The sequence below is a fragment of the Mchenga conophoros genome, linkage group LG1 (assembly GCF_057382185.1).
Source record: "Mchenga conophoros isolate Kocher_MC1m ecotype Shallow Benthic linkage group LG1, M_conophoros_male_GT1.1, whole genome shotgun sequence".
In the NCBI taxonomy this organism is placed as follows: Eukaryota; Metazoa; Chordata; class Actinopteri; order Cichliformes; family Cichlidae; genus Mchenga; species Mchenga conophoros.
The window spans coordinates 24,935,654-24,953,553 of record NC_140526.1 but is presented as its reverse complement, the minus strand read 5'-3'; the positions used below and the strand labels follow the sequence as shown (position 1 = coordinate 24,953,553).

Sequence of the window (17,900 nt, the reverse complement as noted above, 5' to 3'; positions counted from 1 at the left end):
GATGACACCTTCAGAGCCAGGGATCACATTTCATTCATGGTCTTTGCTTCTTGCTGGACTTGCAAAGCATTGTGCAGGTTGCAGGTTAGACGGTGACAGTCTAACGGTTATTATGGTACAGTATGTTATATATCTTCCTTTTCTCTGTACAGACTTTCCTCAGAGGAACCAAACTTTCTTGAGGGAAACTTTCTCTCTGACAGAGACACCGTTTCTTCCAGGATCCAAACTCGCTTTAATTAGAAATAAAAATTCTGACTTCTAGAAGATTCAGCTTCAGTTGATGCAAAAAAACCAAAAAAACACGACGTTCCCCAAAAAAAAACCCCAGAAAAAACCCCAAAAGAAAATAAAACGAAGCATATTAAGAAAAACATATATCCAAGCATTTTTTAATTGATTGGAGCTTAGGGTGAAGCAATGCAATAGAACTATGAGACTGACACATATGAAGCAGCACTATTAATAATTGATGCACCAATGCAATAAAAGAATAATTAAATAGCGCACAATCAAAACCTTCAGAGAAACGTGACATATTTATCTATCAGCATTATACAACAAAGCAATAAATGCATTTCACCGCTAGACTTGAACAGTCTGACTAATCTGTTGCTTTTTCTCTAAGCCAGCGACTACAAAGAGCACACTCTGCAGAGAGATGCATCAATACAGTGGCGTGCACACACTGTACTTCACCTTTTCAATCTATTAAATTGAATTTTGTTGGAGAACAGCTAAAGAGTGACATTGTGGGCTCGGCTGTTATTTTTAATTTTAAAAGAAACCAGTGAGTGTTCTTCAGAGCAAGTATCTTAGAGGAAAACTATTAAAAACTTATATAAAGGCTGACCAGAAGTTCTGTTTGCCTTGAGATCTGCAATAAGCCTCTAAAGCTCTATGATAAAGGAGGATCTTAGAACTTAAAAGGGACCACAAAGCACCCAGTACTGTGCATCCAATATTTACTAATCATCTGGAATGATTTAAAGAATATTAAACTGTCGTGCACTTTAGATACATTAGCATATGATGAACGAGGCAGTGCTTTTGTTTAGCGACATAAAAATTAACCTCAATTTAACAAGTTAAAACATCTTCTACAGCTCCATAGACCTTTCAGCACACCCGATTTTGCAATTCTGCGTAAGTTATAAACAGAACGGTTGAATCTACTACTAAGGTTTTGATTCTGTGATCTTCAGAGGTTCACCCAAGTTCACAAGTCTTTGAAATTTCTAATAACCTTTTGTCAGGAATTAATTTACTGCTAATTAAAATATGCATGACAGACAGTTCATCTAAATACACAACGTGTGTTTCGATTATCTTTTTCTTTGAGCATCTGTTAGATTTGACGCAGTGTTTTAAAAATGTATTCTTGTCAACACGATATCTGCGGATGGTAATGAACAAACAGTGAAGCAGAGCACATACAGCTGAGGGACGCACGAGCACTGGCTTTAGTTTTTGAAGTGACTGGAGACTGACTGGCAGACAGTTTTAATGGATGCCCCGCCAGCACTGACTTCAGTTTATTGATTTTTCTCTGACTGCTAAATGGATCGATCTGTCCTTCCACTGAATGGATTGATCTACTGTAGAAGATTTTTGGTGTATCACTGAAAATACAAACAAAAGTGGTTCGCTCGCTTGAACATAACTCAGACATCAGCAGTCCGCATATAAATCTATCCGTACTTGGAGAGCATGGCTTTGCCAGGCAGTCGTTTTTATGTATTATTAAAACGAAATAAAATCATTTGCATAAACACATTATATTCTCTACTATCCTACTGTTGTAAAATGCCATATGTTTACAAAATTATCCCGGAGCATGATAAGTGGAGACTACTGAATGCGCAATGTTCTTAATCTTATAAAGATATCTAAGGAAACACAATAAGGCAGCTTAATTGAGCAGTAGATCAGAAAACCAAGAAAATCTTCAAAGGGAACATGACGCGTCTATTTGCAGTGAATCAGTTCGATAATGAGACAGTTACAGTTATTATCCCCATCTCATCATGCAACCACCATTCCTCACTGTGTTAGTATTTGTTTTACCTAAGGGATGAAAACCTTTTGTGTTACATTAGTGCAGAACAAGAGATAACAGTAGTTTAGGGCTCAGCATCAGTTAACAGTGTGTTTGAAGAGTAAATGATTTGTTGTCATGTTGTTGAACTAAAACAGGCGTCTTGTCTAAATTCTCAGCTGACACACCAACAGCACTGATCCAAATTTAATTAGCAGAAACCTTACGCAGATCACACTCAGTCATTTCATTAAGTACACTTGGTAGTAGTGGGTTTTGACGCCCTTTGGTCATCAGAACTGGCTTTATTTTGCATAGCACGGATTCAACAAAGTGCTGGAAACATGACTCAGAGTGGTTAAACCATACTGACATGATGGCATCACACAGTTGCTACAAATCTGCCAGATTTAGATCGGGTGACTGTGGAGGACATTTGAGTACAGTGAACTCATTGTCAAATCAGAAACCAGGTTGAGGTGATCTGAGCGTTATTACATGGAATGTTATCCTGCTGGAAGCAGCCATCAGAAAATGAATACGCTGTGGTCATAAAAGGATGGACATGGTCAGGAACAACAGGTAGGCTGTGGCATTCTCCGTTTGTTACTAAGGAGCACAAAGTGTTCCAAGAAAATATATCCTACACATTTACACCACCAGCATCCTGAACTGCTGGTATGAGGCACAATGGAGCTTTGATTTCATTTTGTTTGAACTGTACCATCCAAATGTTGGATGAGAAATCAAAACTCATCTGGTGTTGTCTTCTGCTGCTGTAGTCCATCTGCCTCAAAGTTTGATGTGCTGCGCATTCGCAGATGCTCCTCTGGATACCTTGGTTGTAATGATTGGTTACCTTCCTATCAGCTCAAAGCAGCCCGGCCATTCTTCGCTGACCTCTGACATCAACAAGATATTTTCACCCGGAGAGCTACCGCTCACTGGATATTTTATCTTTCTTGGACCATTCTCTGTAAACCCCAGAGATGGTGCAGGAATCACAGTAGATCAGCAGTTTGTTAAATTAGTAAGGCCAACACATCCTACATCGCCTTTCTTCCCCATCCTGATGCTCATTTTGAATTTCAGCAGGTGGTCTTGACCTCCTCTACTTTCCTGAATGAAGTTTTGGTATATAAAAAAAAAACTTTATACTTTATGACACTTCTCCCAGCTACAGCCCACTAAGATGACCTGGAGCATATAAACAGTGATTTTTTTTGCTGATAACAAAGAAAATCCTAATATGGCAGATTTATTAAATCAAATCAAATCAAATCACTTTTATTGTCACATCACATGTGCAGGTACATTGGTACAGTACATGTGAGTGAAATTCTTGTGTGCGAGCTTCACAAGCAACAGAGTTGTGCAAAATACAATAATGTAAACAAGCAAAATACAAGAATGGCTACATCTGAAACTAATAAATATATGTACAATATATAATAGTATATGCATTTCTGGATGTGTATACTAAATATTTTTCTACGTGTGTGTGTTTGTGTGTGTGTGCGTGTGTGTGTGTGTGTGTGTATACACATATTTTACAAATTAAATAGAGTAAACAATAAATAAAATATATAAAATATACAGAGTTGAGACATGTGCAAAACAGTGGCATTACTGTACAGTATGGAGTGCATAATGTTAAAGTTCCAGTAGTGAAGCTGAGGTGTCTATGACGTGTTCAGCAGTCTGATGGCCTGATGGAAAAAGCTGTCTCTCAGTCTGCTGGTACGGGACCGGATGCTGCAGAACCTCCTTCCTGATGGAAGCAGTCTGAACAGTTTATGGCTGGGGTGACTGGAGTCCTTGATGATCCTCCCCGCTTTCCTCAGGCAGCGCTTCCTGTAGATGTCTTGGAGGGAGGGAAGCTCACCTCCAATTATCCGTTCAGAGCACCGCACTACTCGCTGGAGAGCTTTGCAGTTGTAGGCGGTGCTGTTGCCATACCAGGTGGTGATGCATCCAGTGAGGATGCTCTCAATGGCACAGTGATAGAAGGTCCTGAGGATGCGGGGGCTCATGCCGAATCTTTTCAGTCTCCTGAGAAAGAAGAGGCGCTGCTGTGCCTTCTTCACTGTTTTGTTTGTGTGTACTGACCACGTAAGATCCTCAGTCAGATGTACACCAAGGAACCGGAAGCTGCTCACTCTCTCCACAGCAGCGCCGTTGATGGTGATGGGGGTGTGTACTTCTCTGCACCTCCGGAAGTCCACTATCAACTCCTTTGTCTTTGCGACGTTGAGTGTGAGATGGTTGTCTTGACACCAGTGGGTCAGGGCGCTGACCTCCTCCCTGTAAGCCGTCTCATCACCATTGGTGATAAGACCCACCACTGTAGTGTCGTCCGCAAACTTATTAAGCGATTCTTTCCCGGTGTTTTGCAGGGAAAAGTACACTGTAAAACCTGACAAGTTAAGTTAACTCAAATGATTTGGGGAAACCGATTGCACCAATTGATTCAAGTTTTATAACTTAAACAGTTTGGGGTTATTTAAGTACTTTATTAGAGTCCCAAGAACCCAAAGCAAATATGATAATGTAACTCAAATGCATTATGTTTATTTACTCATTGTATTTAGTATGTTTCAACTTAAACCATTAAATTTCTTGTACTAAGATGCTGTATTTATTCAAACTTATTTAAAGTGTTACATGCTCATATTCAAATTAAGTTAAATTAACTTAAATAGTTGTATTTAAACAACTTAATCCAATTGGGGAAACCGATTGCACCAAATGGTTCAAGTACTATTAACGCAAAACCAAGCTATTATTCTTTCCATTCAGTTTTTATTAACTTTAACTGCAGAGAAAATACAGAATGAATACAACCATACTTTCAGTCATAACCTATGACTGCTAAAGCCATTATCAAATAACAAATAATTAGGCATTTTAAAACTTGCACTTTTAGGGAATTTTGAATGTTTTTTGTAGCATTTTGAAAATCGATTAAATGTACAAAACACAAATTTAGTCATGTAGACCTGATACATAGGTGTACATCATAAAAAAACAATAGTCTAGAGGCAATTAGAGCCATAACAATCACAATTTTAAGTAACATTTAGTATAATAATGAAATCACATGCACTACAGCAATGCAACTATAGAAAACAGCTGAACTAAGGATGTCACTAACAAAAAGTATTCTCAAAGGTATTTGTGGCTTCGCAACAGTTTTGCCCAGACCTCGAGTGAACTGGCACTCATCACACAATTAAAAAATAAAGCATGAAAGTATACTGTACATATTGACTAATTATCAGTTATCTCGCAAAAGATTTCCATGTAACTAAAATATGTTTTTAGAAATAAGCTTAAGATTACACACTATGTGAAGATTTTTTTCAATCACAAACAAAACGTCAAATATGGATTTTCTCCTTATTCTTAGCTTTCTCCACATTGCCTTTTAGAAAGCTAATTACCCAGAACAAATAAAACTATTGAAGCCATTCACAGATAACTGAAAAAGCACGAATATAGTGACCAGTGAAAAACAAACATCATCTGCACAAGCTCATTTTTTAGTGTCTGCAATTTTGGTTTTAGTTGCTTTCTCTCATCGTCTAGCTTCAGCAACACTACTTGAATGAACTCAAAAAAGCCAGTATACTTCATAGGATAGCTCAGATGCAGAGCATAGATTAGCCCAAACAAAGACACCAGGGCATCAGTCCATGAGTGATGAGTCATAACAAACTGATCTTCAAGTTCTATGAACACTTGGGGTGGTGAGAAAGGAACTCCTCCAGGCACCTCCTCTTCATCGACATCAGCAACCAGAGCAATTCTATGGCTTCATAGAACTCAATTTCACCCTAAGATATAATACAGAGTGCACAATTATTCATCTGTAATATCTCTGTTAAAAGCATAAATACAAATGTTCAGGCACCTTTCTTCAGTTTTTCAAATTCTATATATCATAACATGTTTTAAGTTGACAGTGAAGGTTCATTTTTCATTCATCCAGGTAGTCAAATCAAGGATGAAAGAAGTTTATAAGTCATTCAACTTCACGTCTTCAACTTTCAACCCAAGTCCAGATGACTTATAAACTCCTTTCAACCTTTTTTAAATTCAAATGTGCAAATTATTGTAATACCAAAGTACCTTGCATGTTTTGAAAATCTCTGAGGTACATTGGTAGGCCGGCCAGAACTGCTGTTCTAGTTGCATAGATGTCGTTTGTGTCCTTATATATATATATATATATATATATATATATATATATATATATATATATATATATATATATGTATATATATATATATATATATGTATATATATATATATGTATATATATATATATATATATTAGGGCTGCCACGATTAGTCGACTAGTCACGATTACGTGGACTATCAAAATCGTCGACGACTGATTTAATAGTCGACGCGTCATTTGAAGCTTTGTAAGATCCCAAAAGCAGGAATAAGTAGCAGGATTTAAGAGTGTAATAACGGACTGAAACAGAAGATGGCAGTACTGCATGTACAAGGATGCCAGCTGCCGTTAAACCCCGAAGAAGAAGAAACTGTGTCCCAGAATTCATAGCGCGCGCGGCCCAGCGCAGTTGTCAACAATGGCGACAGCTAGTTAGTTTTAATATTACTCTTATTATTCTTTCTGGGTCACAAAATAAACGTTTAACATATTTTCAGGCGAGAATGTAGCTGTGTAAACCTCAAATATCTGCTCAGTTTATCAAGACACCACATATTTTCAAAAGCGCTCCGACGTTTTCGGAGGCGTCTGTTACCCACTAGCTCGATAGCTAGCCGGGGGCCATGAGAGCACCGGACTCCCGGCAGATCGTTTTCAAACCCACCGCCCTACTCAGGTTAAACATATACAAGTCACTTAGATAACTTAAAAATGTTATTGTTTGGCTTTTTTCAGTATTTTATTTGTTCCTGAGTAAATCGGCTGAGTTTATTAAACTCCACCGAAACAATCTGCACATTTAATTAGAATTCAATTAACTATCATCTTGTCTTTATTTTTAGTTAGCACAGACCTTAAACACTTAAAGCTGTAAGCTAATGATAGTTATATAAGAGCAGATGCTGCTGGTGCAATAAGCTGTACTTTTACGTTCAGTGGATGATGATCTGATTAGTCGACTAATCGCAAAAATAATCGGTGACTAGTCGACTATCAAAATAATCGTTTGTGGCAGCCCTAATATATATATATATATATATGTATATATATATATATATATATATATATATATATATATATATATATTTATATATATATATATTTATATATATATATATGTATATATATAAATAAATAAATAAACAAACACATAACAATGGCAACTACCAAGCAAGCAGAATAATAATTAGTATCTTTTAAATACCTGTTTTCCATATGCCGACAAAAGCTGCTCCATCCTTTCACCGACCCGTCCAGTTTTCCTCTTTTTGTAAAGTCCAGTCAGCTGAGGAGCATAATCATCCAGCGCAGCATAAAACACATGTGGCAGATTCTGATTGGTGATCCGATGAAATTCAAAGTAGAGCTGAAGAGAATTCCAAAAATATTATAAGCAAAACACAGCATACTATATGAGCAGCAAATGTTATATACATAGTTGTACTTACCTGTGTCTCATGAAAGAGTGCTGGCCATGGTCCCTCGCCTGGCAAAATTTGAGGTTATTGGATGAGGGCGATTAACTTTGTCAGAATGTTGGTATGGAAAGTGCAGAATTGCTCTGTTTAAGTCTTCTAAGTTAAAATATCTCTTAGAAATCAAACCTTTAAACAATGTGCCAACTCCACTGAAATGACACCTTCAAACAGGTCGTGTAGGAAGTCAGGTGGGAAGCCTGTGACAGGATGAAAGAAAGAGAGATGGTCAGAAGGAACACAGGTGTTTTTAACACCATAGTTTTCCTTAATGTCATCATTCTGAAGCTCTTGCACAATAATTATCATGAGCATCTTTTGTTCTCATTACATAATTCCCTGTAACAGCATTTTCTGTTTGCATTTCTGTTTGGGTGGCATGACAAAACCTACAGAAATATGTAGACCTGAAACTCTCATTGAAACCAGCAAGTCCATGGGCAGAAGGTTGTCTGCCACAACAGAGTAGACAGTGCCTTTAAGACATTCACCAAGAGTCTCAATGTAGACACCTACTTCTTCAAGAGTTTTCAGATCATTTAAGAGTGGTGACAGCATTTCCTTACACCCAAACTGGCGTACATCATTGGAATTGCACAGCAGAGCAAGCTGGGTGCAGTGTAGAGCAGAACAAGATTTAACTGGAAAGTTTTCCAGTGTCCAATAAACTGCAAAGACTTTATGTATTTTCTTTGAGGTACCAAGTGGGTTTGTGATCAAAATCATCCACATAAAGTATCATTGACGATTTCTGTCCCTCTTGTGACAGTAGAACATTTTCCTGGTAGTAGGATCCATCACAAAATGACATGAAATGTCCAGGAATCTGTGTGGGTGCTTGTTTAATTTCTTCAAGCACATCATTTTTTTTCAACAACAATTGCAAAGATGTGAGAATAGGCACATACATATAAGTGTGCTTTGACGATTCAATTAAATACTCCACAGGTTTGACATATGGAAAATTTTCTTCATAATATGATTTCCTCCTCTTTGCTGTAGATAGTGGTCCTTCAGATGTGACACATTTATGTAAAACATTACTATCAGAAACTGCCTGACAAATCTCATCCACCAGTTTGTCCGTATATGTACAGTTGTGCTTTTTCAGTATATCTACAACTGATTTTCTAACCAAAGGTTGTGATAACAAAAACAACTGATCAATATGCTCAATAATCTCCTGTGTTGCTCTCTGGGACACATGGAGAAGGGTCTGCATTTTCAAGAAAAATCCAGCCAGATTGTATTGCAACTGCTCTTCTAAACCCTCAATTCCACTGATTTCACTGGTGGATGCCACTTGATTGTCATCTGATGACTCTATTGAATCAAGCTGCATGTCATCTTTTTGTTCTACATTTATAACACTTTGCACAATGCCTTCATCGTAACTTGTTGAATTTTGGTGGTCTCTGCATTTGTGGGCATTGAAGGTTGAGTAGACATTGGTTTTAAAATTGCAGTTCTTGAAAGGACATGGAACAGTTTCTTTTCGTTTTAAATGCCCCCTCAGATGGATAAACATTTGGCTTTCAATAAATGGCTTTTTAAAATTACACATAGAGCAACAAAATCCATAATTATTCAAATCTGGATAAGAAACGTCTTTTCTTTGCGTGGGAGTGTGCATTGTTCACATGTGTATCTTTAATGAATTAAATGTATTAAATGTACACATGCATGTGTTGTAGAGACAGGGTAAGGGTGAAATTGTGGAGTACTGACCATGGTTGAGCCGATAATGCTTCAACAACATGACTTTTATGGCAGTAGAAAAACTAGACAAACTACACAACTTGCAATTCCACATTTTGATACCAAATCGTTTTAAAATCACCTTTACTGGTTGTCTTTAGTGCAGTGCTGGATGATCTCTCGGCATGCTACTGCTCCTTCAATCGTCAGACTGTAATAACACAAAAGCCATGAGGACAGAAAGCTAGCAGAACAGTTTTTACTTTTACTTCACTTAAAAACAGTCAATCTGAATAACACAAGCTTGGAAAACAGTAAGATTTATTCTTGCACTACAGTTCATTTTCAATTCAGGTTGGTCAACTACTCTATACGTTATAAAATAATAAAGCAATTTTACACAAGTGAAGTACACAATAGGCTAACCCTTGGAAAGTACAGAGTCAGAAACGTTTAGGTTTGGTGCAGTGCAGCTTTGAAAAGGTAAATTATTTCGCGACTAAAATGCCACTAACCATCATATTCAAAATTTGTGAAGGCGAACTTGTCCGTTAAACTCTTAAAATTAACACTAAATAAATTTTCTACTATTTTCACTGTGCAAAAGTAGGCTACATTTGAACTTGATAAAGGTCAGAGTCAGAAAAGCGTAAACACTGATTTTACCAAAGGTTTTGTGGCATGCAGTTTGCAAAAATCAGACTACTTACCAACTATTGATTGAAACAAGCCACCAACCGTTAATTTTTTAAATTGTGAAGGCAGACTCCATACAGCGCTAGGCGGGAATTGTGTGCTGGCAAGCTAAGTTACGAGCTACTACAACAAAGTAGTCTGATAAATTACAACGAAGTACAACTAAAACAAAGCAGTCTGATAAATGTACGTTTTGTATGCTAGAAGTAAGCATTAACAAAAAAACATAAAAATAACTTTATCTTGTACTTTCCACTCTCTTGACGAGGATCCTGTCTCATGGCCGACAAGTCCAGGCAAAACACTGGGGGCGGGGCTGTGGATGATGACTAATACAAATGAATTAGCACAACTTAAACAGTTTAAAGCAACAGTACTTAAAACGTTACAAAAACATAATGTGTACTTATTACAATAAAGTTATTATATCATATATATACTTTTGGGTCTACCTAACACACTTCATGAAAGTTACTTTAACTATTTTTCAGAACTGAGTAAGAACAACTTACTTCTTTTAGTAAGATGCACTGTTGGGTTTTACAGTGTAGCTATCTGAACTCAAACCTATAAGATTGTACCATGTTGATTGTACCTAATGTTTTACTTTTGTAGGAAGTATGAATATGAGTTGATGATTAAATTATTTCCTTTCTGTCTCCTCTTCCACCTACTTCTGTATGTTAAAATATACACAAAATGTTCATTTGCAGATGTAGAGTTACACATGAAATATGGGCCATTTTAAATGCCTGCGCTTATTAAACGTTGTTACACTAATGAATATGCGCATTCAAGCTACACGAAATGAAACCTTAATGGTCCTCAAGGGTATGTTCAAGAGGTTTTTCCTTTTTTCTGCTATTATCATATTCCACTGCATCTCCTTTGTGAATAATTATACCATTGTGACACTGACTGTTGAATTCTTATATTTTTAAAAGCACTTTGCTGTACAGCACAGCTCTGAGGGTGTGGAGCCAATCTTTAAGGAAAACAGCAGACTTCACCTTCAATAGATGACTTTTCTTCAAAACATCTGATCTTAGACATTCAAATATCAGATATCGTATGGGGAAATGTGAACGCAGGAGATAGCTATCTCTAAGGAGGTTCTGTGGAATGAAGCAATCTAAATGCATTTCTGCTCCGACAAAGCCGACTTTGACCAAGGCCTTCATTTGGCTTATAGAAATGTTGCAGTTGCCAGAATGATCAATAACCCCATTAACACTACAAAAAGAAAACATACTCCATCCACTTTTTGGGGGACTCTTCTAAAGGGTCTGCTCTGGGAATTTATTTGGATAAATGCACTCAGTTAAATGTGTGTGTGTGTGTGTGTGTGTGTGTGTGTGTGTGTGTGTGTGTGTGTGTGTGTGTGTGTGTCAGCATGTACGCCTTTGTGTGTAAAAGTAGAAGCAGCTAAATGAAATGATTCAATCACATGCTGCACACACTGCAGCTATGACAGATGAACATTTATCCAGAACACCTGGGAAAAAATGTTTTCTTTACAAGTTCACAGAACAGCTCACTGGTATACAGTAGCACAGCAGACTCGTAGGGGGATAAATTGTTCTTGTTCCCAAACATTTCATTACTTCATTACCATATTAAAGTCATACACCACTGCACTAGTCTTTGCAAACCAGCGAAGAGTCTCAAGTCATATAGAAAGGCAGCTGAAGCTGCCTGAAGGAAAAAGAGACAGTAATGTAATCAACTAACAGGCAACTCACTCACTAACAGACTGACAGTGTCATCACTGGAGCCACATGACTGGAACAGTTAGAACATTTAGGAACAAGGTATATTAAATTTGATTTTCTAAGCAGGCTATATTGAACATCATAGAGTCCTTATAAACTTGTCACAGCTCCCTGGTGGGAAAAGTCAATAAAGCAAAGGCTTTCTGTAAATTTATCTCTAGCATTTCAGTTGTGGTTTTTGGCTACATATGAGATAAACTAATATAAAATGATTTATCAGCCCCACAAACTGATCAAGGGTAGACATTAAAACACATCTCAATGAGGGCTGGAAATTGGGATGACCAGTGTTTGCTAGTTCTCTGACATTTTACAGACTAAATAATTCATTATTCTTTTTATAATGAAAAATTAATGAATAATTAATGATGAAAAGAAAAAAACAAAACAAAACAAACCCTCACAAAAAAATAGGCTATGTCTATTTAGGTCACAGGCAGGAGATAATGTCGGTATAAACACTGGAGATATCCAAAACAGGAAGGCTGCTGAACCTGCCTGAAAGAAAATGTTATTGAGATGTGCAGTGGGGCGGACTAATGGATATCACGTAGATTGACATTTTAAAGGAACAAAGCAGTCGGGCCACAACTGATTAATAACAGGTTTTCCTCCATCCAGAAAGATGCTTATTAAAACATGAATTTTTAATGAATCAGTCATCAAAACGTCCACCGTCGTCCAGCTGTAATTTGTTGAAGCTTTTAGACGATGGTATCTCTTTGGCCTGAAAGAGAGGTGGTAAAAAGACCCTGGCTGGCAAATATATGGCATAACCATAATTTCCAAATAACTAACGGATTTGTTACAGTTCTGATTTACATTTAAATGAAAACCTTTTATCTGCTAGTCTAACTGCTAATGAACAAATTCGGCTTTGACAGATGTGACTCCTCTGTCCTTCATAAATGGAGCGAATCAGCGCTATAATATTGCATCCTACACTTACAAACACTTGAAAATAAATCAAGAACAAAAATGTGTTTTTATACTGTTACTCCTCTTGCTACATTATCCCTTTTTGTACATAAATGCACAAAAAGAGGTCAAGATGGTAAATAGGAGTAGGTTAGAAAAGGTGCAATCTTTTGTGTCTGTCGGGGTGAATATAAACACTATCGCTTGTGCACAGATCAAATTACTGACAACGCTTTGTTCTAAAAAAGGAACGTAACATTTGTATATAATGCAAAGTTATGGGTCTGGATCACAGAAGGTAATTAGTATCTATATATTGCTACTTTAACATTTGATATAGATATCTTACTCTTAATCATATGCTGCTGAGCTTATGTTACTAATTAAAACAATTGAAATAGCGAACATGATTTTGCAGACATGTTTTCAGTGTTTGTAGGTAACTCTTTGTTTGCTCTGGTTTTAGACAACTAGTGTTAAAATGTTTCAAAAGAAGCGAGTTGAGTTGGTAAACTCTTTTAGGTACTAAAGAGTTATTTCATTTAAACATTTGTTTTGTTTTTTTACCTTATATGAATAAAAAATGGCAGACTGCTAATTTATGAGCTAACATTTGATAGCTTGGTTAGCAAGCTGCATTCATGAACAGTGTGTTTGTGCAACTCACAAACACAAAGAGCTAATTAGTGCCATGTATTGGACAAGTAAAACACAAAACTCTCACTTGCCAAAACTGGTCTGTATCACCAAACAAGACGTGATATTAGTCACATCCATTTAAAACAGCGCATACACAATGGTCCAATTCAATGACTTAAGGTAGTTGATGAGTCCTAGGTCAATCAGCTTAATTATCTGGTGGATGAGTTATTAAGTAGCAGTATAACATTAAGTAGCACATTATAATGTGGCCAGTGACTAAATGTCTAGTTTCCCCCAAATTGAAAATTATAATTTAATGTCTTTTTTTAAAAATTGGGGTGTTATATAAATTACCCATTGGCACACTGGAATAAAGTGGAAGGAAAAAACAAATTATACTGATTATAAGCAGTGTGTAAGTAATTATTGCCAGTCGGATCATTTTTTTCAAATAGTATGTTAGTAACATTGAGCCAACTCATGGGCCTCTCCAGTCTGACAGTCCCCCATTATAACTCTAAGCTCACCTTCCTGCCTCAACACACCAGCCAACAGGCTTCTTCTTTTCAGCCACATGCTCTTCTTTATTTAAGATTTACTGACATTAAACCAATATCTTCATAATTAACCTGAACACCAGATCAGTTCTGGGGTTCTGTTTCTTGCATTTGTGACAGTATAAAACTTAATCCACTCGCATCAGCAGGTCACTCTAACAGCAAAGTCCTTTCCTGCTGTTTTAAATTAGTTCTATGACACACCAAGACAAAGAAAATGCCAACATGCTGCATCGTGACTACAGCGGATATGTTTCTTGATCATAAAAACGGTTTTGATGTTAGCATGTTAAATGTCAAAGTTTATGACAAAACAATTAGAAAAAGACTGAACAAGTATAGCAAAGTTAGTTCTGAAGAGACCAAAAGACTCCTGGAACAATTTCCTATAAAGTCTGAGGAAAGACCAAAATGGTAATATTTGGGGAAAACAAACACATTAACACAAACTCCTCATGAAAGGGTAATGACCAGGGCTTGTTTTACGGCCATACTTTGCAGTCATTGAGTTGACCATCAGTTCCTCTGTAAACTGGGTCATGCATCAGGGCAACAATCCCAAGCACACTGTGCAACTCAATGTCAGAAAAAGAAAAGAATTGAGGTGTTGCAATGGTCCAGTCAAAGTCCAGACTTGAACCTCTTTAGAATGCTTTTGTGGGACCGTAATAGAGCAGTGTACTAATGCCCACAAACCTCAATGAACTGAAGCAACATTGTAAAGATCAGTGAGACAAAATGTCCCTGCAATCCTATGAGTGACTGATAAAGTCATATAGATAAAGATTACTGTAAGGCAGACCTTCCCAAAGTGTGGGGCCCACCTCCTAGGGGGGGGGCGCAGACCCATTGCAAGGGTGGGGGGGGGGGGGGGGGGGTCGCGGTATGAAAAAGGGAGGGGGGAGGCTTGGACTGCCACACAAATGCAAAGCAGGAAATGAAGCATCGCTGAATATGTTTCCAAACCAACTTCATTCTAAGCCAAAGACTAGAAAATATGGTGAAGCATATCTTCCCTTTGATTTCACCTGTACAAGTGCCGGGGTAGGTCTCCCCTGCAGAATTGGTCTTTCCTTCGTCGGGAGCACCGCCGGGCTCTTCAAATCACAGACAAACAGTATCTCACATTCTTGATTTTTAGTTCACAAACACTTCTCATAATGACTAACTACTCCTGACATTTTGGAGACGTTAGCTCTTTATACAGTAAAGTTACAGTGGGATACAAATAATATCAGGCTGATCCTGCCACGATTTGTTCCCCTGGTTCAAATCACAGACAAACATTGTCCCACAGCTGTTTATGTTTTTAAACCCATTTTGCACAGAGAGGCATTTTTTGAAAAATGTATTGATAGCAATGTTGAATATTATTACACAGGAAAAAAACAACTACATGTAAAATAATTACACTGTGATGCCTTTGCTTTTGTAAATGGAGGGACAGTAACTGCGTGTGTGTATGTAAGCGTGTAAAAACTGCAGATAGTCAGATTAACAGTATTTTGTCTCTATCAGCCATTCTGCAATTCATCTCATGTAAACAATAACGTGGCGCACAGCGTGACGTGAAAAAAGGCACATACCTTTGACGTTGCATGACGAACTCTGTATTCCTTGTCCACAGGGAAATACAAAAAAGGAGTTTTAAAAAAATCTCAGTTTTCGGTGATTCGAAACGCCGTTTACGTGTGGACGAAACAGCTGCGTTTTCAAAAATACCCGTGTAGGTGCGGACGTAGCGTAAAAGAGTTAGTAGTGTATTTTATTACTACCTGTAATTTATTGCAGATTGCTTGTATTTGCTTAATTGTTTACTAAATGTTTGAGGTGAGAAATAAACTGCAATGAAGCAAAATAGGTGTGTGTGTGGTTGGAGGATGTGTTTGTGCGCGAGCGCGTACATCATTCTTGTAAAACAAAGGGGGGCCTAGCAAAAAAAGTTTGGGAACCACTGCTGTAAGGTAAGTTATTTTTTGCAAGTTAATGGATCGTGGAATCACCTGCTGAATTTGTGCATTTGCTCACATGCAAAGAAATAAACAGTCTACAATTTGTTTTTAACTGAGAGATGCAGAACATAAACCAAAGATCCAGGAAAAAAACACATTACATAAGTGTTATATAAATTAAGCTGCATGTCACTGAGTGAAATAAGTATTTGATCCAGTTTTTGAGACCCGCAAGGTCCCGCTGCTCAAGAAGGCAAATGTACAGGCCTATCTTAAGTTTGCCTGTGAACATCTAAAAGATGCATAAGAGACTTGGGTGAAAGTGCTGTGGTCAGATGAAACCAAAATTAGGCTTTCTGGCATCAACTCAACCTGCTGTGCTTGGAGGAAGAAAAATGCTCCATATGACCTGAAGAATACTTTTTTCGCAGTCAAGCATGGAGGTGGAAACATTATGATTCGGGGCTGTTTTCCTGTTCAGGGTACAGAATTATTTCACTGGATTTAGGGTCCAATGGACAGGCCCATGTACCGTAAAATCTCGGACAGGAACATTCTTCCGTCCGCCTGAACACTAAAGATGGTTGACTGATCTTTAAGCATCCCAATGACCTAAAACATATCAAGAAGGCAACATAGAAGTGGCTAAAGAAGAAGCATATTAAGGTCATTTTAACAGAATATCTGTGGCAGGAGCTCAAATCTTTGAGTTGCCAAGAGGCAGTCAAGATTTAGAGTTTCTGTAAAGAGTTGGTCAAAATCCAATGAGATGTTTCCAGACTTGCTGACCAACTGCAAGAAACATCTCACAGCTGTGCTTGCCAACAAGAGTTTTTATATTAAGAATTAAATCATGGTTTGCTTGTAGATCAAATATGCAGCTTAATTAATGTAACTCAATTAAATGGAACTACTATTAAAATTAGAGACTGTTCATTTCGTTGTAAGTGTGCAAACTTATAAATTCAGCAGAGGATTAAATGATTACTTCCCCCAGTGTATTTACATTAGAAAGAGAGACAAAAACGTGATTATATTCACTGATTGTCTTCGTTATGTTTGTCCCAAGACCTGAATGATTATGATGATTAAGTACTTAATTTGCCTTAGATTTAAGAAATACCAACATGTTCTAATACTGTTGAAGCATAGCTTTGAAAGGTGTTTCTCTTTTCTCTTCTCTACATTCCTAAGGAAATATAATAATAAAAAAAAAGCTGATTACCATGATAAATAAAAAAAAGTATACAAGCTAAAGTAACGAAGCTTCATTTTCACATTAACTCACGAAATCAATCAAAACTTGTGATGCTAATAGAAAATACTGACTTAGCTGATGGACCCCATTGAAGCAGAAAATAATCTTACACTGCAGTAAGTTCAGGGAAGGTGCTTTACCAAACGCTGAATCATGTAGCTGGTTGAACAGAAATTAATTACATTAGCAAACTTTTACCATCATTAATTTAAGAAATATGATAAAAATCATAGGGAGACATCTACGGGAAAAAATATTTCCCTATCTCAGTGCTGATTGCACTGACACTGACACATTCTCACTTTTAACCGCTCTTACAATAACAAACAGCACATAATGTTGTCACACGGCTGACATTCAAACACACTGACTCGCACTCAGATCTACTACATAAAAACAGCACCAAGTATCTTTACGCCAAAAATATAACATGTGAATTTATCATAATAGCGTATGCATCACTGCCACCACAGACAGTGGCCTGCTGAAGTGCTCCACCACTGACACACCTTTCCTTGTCATTTAGCCAAAGGGGTTTCTACCAGGGACATGGAGTGTGACTTCCAATTAGTTTCCAGGAGATTTATTCATGGAACTGTTAAAATGTGTTAAAGAATGTTAACGGAGTAATGGATTTTAAATGACTGCCACACTGCAACGCTACATATAGCATAGTATGAGCATTAATGGGTTTTGTATGACCCTTTATGT

The 17,900-nt window shown here is 37.3% G+C and overlaps 1 long non-coding RNA gene across 2 annotated transcripts; it reads right to left on the bottom strand.

Annotated features, from left to right (window-relative positions):
* Positions 1-4,820: 4,820 nt before the first annotated feature.
* Positions 4,821-10,338, bottom strand: LOC146583434 (uncharacterized). 2 transcript variants are annotated; one of them, XR_014893135.1, is made up of 6 exons: positions 10,105-10,338; positions 9,537-9,605; positions 7,826-7,896; positions 7,670-7,707; positions 7,426-7,587; positions 4,821-5,874 (listed from the first exon to the last, which is right to left on the bottom strand). It is a non-coding gene; the product is annotated as an uncharacterized LOC146583434 (long non-coding RNA). The 2 variants fall into 2 exon arrangements; XR_014893134.1 differs by having other exon boundaries at positions 9,537-10,338.
* Positions 10,339-17,900: the final 7,562 nt, after the last annotated feature.